Source organism: Chiloscyllium punctatum, chromosome 3, assembly GCF_047496795.1.
Source record: "Chiloscyllium punctatum isolate Juve2018m chromosome 3, sChiPun1.3, whole genome shotgun sequence".
Lineage (NCBI taxonomy): Eukaryota > Metazoa > Chordata > Chondrichthyes > Orectolobiformes > Hemiscylliidae > Chiloscyllium > Chiloscyllium punctatum.
Genome location: NC_092741.1, coordinates 41089054 through 41093259, shown reverse-complemented (window position 1 = coordinate 41093259; position 4206 = coordinate 41089054).

The window sequence follows — 4206 nt, the reverse complement described above, 5'->3', positions numbered from 1 at the left end:
CCCCTTTTTTTTATATTAATCCCTTTCTTTACCTTATTGTTTAATATTATCTTTGGGGGTGGGGAGAGGGGTTTATTTATTTGTTCTCTACTTAGCGATTTTCTACCCCCTTTTTATATATATATATAGGCTGGAGGATCTAGTTAATGTAGGTGGGGGAGGTGGTTATCTTATCCTATTTTATTTCTGTCTTTAGGAGCGTGTTTGCTTTCCCCTGTTATTTTGTATTATTATATTTAATTATTACTTGTTGAGACTGTGTAATTTTATAGTTATATATGTTTTTCATGGTATTAACGTTACCAAATATATCCAGGTGTTGGTGTGGGGGCGCGGGGGGAGGGGTAGGGTGCTCACTGTTAACTCTAGCTCTGTAGTATATTTGAATTTTCTTCATCCTATCGTGGGGTGCCTGGGTCAAGGGTGGGGCACTGGTTGGGAGAGGATATGGTGGACTTTTGGAAAGGAAGTGATGCCCCCTGGGAACAAGGGGGAAAATCTCCATTTAAATATGTTTTATATTTTTTTATTTTTTTTTATTGTATTGTTGTGAGTGTATTAGAGAGCCTTTATTTTTGTGAATTTTATATGCTCTATGCTCGGGATGTTCTGGATAGGGTTTCCCCTCCCGAGGGGTCTCGGATTTGCCCAGACGATTATGGTTGATCAGTCGGTTAAGTGGTGCACCTGGAATGTCAAGGGGAGTAATTCACCAGTCAAAAGGAAGAAAATATTATCAAACCTCAAGAAAGAAAGGGTTGATATAGCTCTCCTACAGGAGGCACACTTATTGGATAAAGAACACTTGAAATTACGACAGGGTGGATTTGATCAGCCCTTCTTTTCTTCCTTCAGCTCAAAAAGTAGGGGAGTTATTATTCTTATTCGGAAGAATTTCCCTTTCAAATTCCTAAATCAGATAAAAGATGAATCTGGACGATATATTCTGATTAAGGCCCTTATAAATGGAGAGGAATATGGGATCTTAAATCTCCATTGCTTCCCAGCACATCCTTTTAAATTTATAATGAAAGCCTTCGCAAAATTTATGGCTCTCTGTGCTCGTCATACAATTATAGAGGGAGACTTTAAGTGTATTATGGATCCGGAAATAGATAGGATTCCCAAGAGCAATGCAGGAGTATCTCCCAGATCTAGACAATTGGTGGATCTGAACAAAGAATTAGGATTAGTAGATGTATGGAGATGTCTTCACCCACAGGGCAGAGATTTTTCTTTTTACTCCAATCCACATAAATGTCATACCAGAATTGATATGTTTTCTGCCCCCTCGATTTTTAAAAATTCCATATCATCCTGTAAAATAGGTAGCATAGCAATTTCCGATCACGCTGCTGTATATATGGAAATCAAGGGGAGGAACAATGAGCCATCCCCTCGGCATTGGCGTATGGACCCCTTCCTGATAAAAGATAGTAAATTTGTAAAGTGCTTCTCTCAAGAATTTAAAACTTTTTTAGAAATTACTTCAGGTATGGCTAGCAACCATCAATGATGTGGGAGACCATCAAAGCTTACACGCGAGGTTTGATCATCTCCTACTCAGCGACCCAAAAAAAATTAAAGGGAAAACAACAGCGTCTGCTCAAAGCTCGCTTAAAAGCGGCTGAAACAGCATACGCTGACAGACTTTCTATTATTAAATTGCAAAGGATTACGGCCCTTAGGACAGCTCTTAACACTACGCTTACCCAAACGGCTAAAAGGGAAATATTATTTGCAAAACAAAGGTTATATGAATTTGGAGATAAACCTGGTAGATTCTTAGCATTTCTCGCAAAGAAAAAGAAGGTCCCTCAAACTATCACGTCTATCAAGGAAAGTGCGGGTATTCTGACTCATGATCATAAAAGGATTAAAGCAATCTTTAGAAAATTTTATTCTGATTTATATAAATCGCAGGATTGCGAAGACAGGACTAGGAGGATGCAATCATTTTTTTAAAAACCTGACCTTTCCGGACCTAACTCCGGAACAGGTATCGGTCCTGAATGTTCCCCTAACAAGCCAAGAAATACTTGACACAATCAGGCAACTTCAGAGCAGTAAGGAACCTGGCCCAGATGGTTTTCAAGCTGAATTCTATAAAGAACTTACAGGAATATTGGCTGGTCCACTTATGGAGATGTATAACTACACATACAGTCAGGGCTGTCTCCCGCCTTCGCTGAAAGAGGTGAATATCTCTCTTATTCTCAAAAAAGGAAAGGACCCAGAAGATTGTGTGTCATACAGACCAATATCCTTGCTAAATGTAGATTTTAAAATCCTCTCTAAAACGTTAGCATTGAGGCTAGAAAGGGTATTGCCACATTTTATAAAGGAAGATCAGGCGGGGTTTATTAAGGACCATAGATCATCCAATAATATTAGAAGGGTTTTGAATATGATTCAAGCCTGTCATGAGGGAAAGATACCAGGAGTAGTAGTTTCATTAGACGCGGAAAAGGCATTTGATAGGGTTGAATGGTCATATTTGTTTTATACATTGGAAAGGTTTGGCGTTGGACAGGTGTTTACCAAATGGGTCTCAACATTGTATAGTGATCCCAAAGCAGTTATGGTTACCAATGGATTAGGCTCGGGTAGCTTCAGTGTGGGTAGGGGCTGCCGTCAGGGATGTCCTCTCTCACCATTGTTATTTACACTAATAATTGAGCCACTAGCAGAAGCTATACGGGCTGACCCTAATATAACGGCCCCGAGGCTTGGTACAGGTAAACATAAAATTACCCTTTATGCAGATGGTGTTCTTCTATTTCTCAGTAATCCTTTGATGTCTGTGCCTCACTTAATCCAAGTTATTAATACATTTAGTGTATTTTCAGGCTACAAAATTAATTTCTCAAAATCGGAGGCTATGCCAATGCGTGGCCTTGCTAGTAAATCCCACTTATTGGATGGATCCCACTTTCCCTCTCGGTGGTCCCTGGAGGGTTTCTTATATTTAGGCATTTTTATTACCCCAGTATTTGGTCAGTTGTATAAGGCTAACTTTGTGCATTTACTGGAGAGGATAAGGCAGGACCTCCAGCGATGGGGAGACCTTCCAATTTCCTGGCTGGGTAGAATAGCACTAATTAAAATGAATGTCCTGCCCGGTCTCCTATACCCTATGAGAATGCTTTCGATGATGCTGCCGAGGCTGGCACTACATAAATTATATGGCTGGTTGGGTTCCTTTATCTGGAATCATAGACAGCCCCTCATTAAGCTGAAGAAGCTACAGACAAGGGGAGGATTGGACTTCCCAGATTTTAGGAAATATCAGTTAAGTTCCCTATTAAGTTACATAGCTGATTGGGTCTTGTCTGATCCACAATCAATCTGGTTGGATATCGAGGCCTCTCAAGTAAAACGCCCACTTATTAACTTTTTATTTTCAGACAAGAAGAAAATCATTATGGATCACTGTAAAAACCCTATAATACTAAATACAATTAAAGCTTGGAATATAATGCGGCAAAATAAGGGCAACTCACATAAAACATCCCCCTATGCTCCGATAGTGGGAGCATGGGGATTTCAACCGGGGCTTACAGATGCCACTTTCAAACCCTGGAGATCCAGGGGTATCTCATGTTTAGGGGATCTGTTTAAAGAAGGTGTTCTGATGTCTTTTGAACAGCTGCGTCAGAAATTCGGATTACCTAATGGAGACCTCTTTCGATACTTCCAAATTTGAGATTATATACAGAATTACATACGCTATTAGACAGTCTTTATAAATCAGATAGGGAATGTAGAGTGCTATGGCCAGTGGGGGTATCTTCGGTCAGCATTATTTATCATTTATTACATGATGAAGTATCGGGAGCTATGGACTATCTGCTTAAAACATGAGACCAGGATTTGGGACTGGAAATCTCTATAGAAATGTGGAATGACATTTGGGAAAATGCCAGAAGAATCTCCATCTGCAACAGCACTCAGGCCATTCAGTTGAAGATACGTCATAGGGCCCATATAGCACCGGACTGATCGGCAATATTTAAGGCAGGAGCATCTCCAATGTGTCCCAAATGTAAAAATAGAGGTGGGCACTCTTGTACATTGCTTATGGACCTGTCATAAGATCCGTAGATATTGGACTAAATAGCAAGTGCTCTGACAGAAATCTTAGGAACAGAAATGAGAGTGGACCCTGTATCTCTCCTTCTGGGCTTTTCGAACTTACCCTCCCTG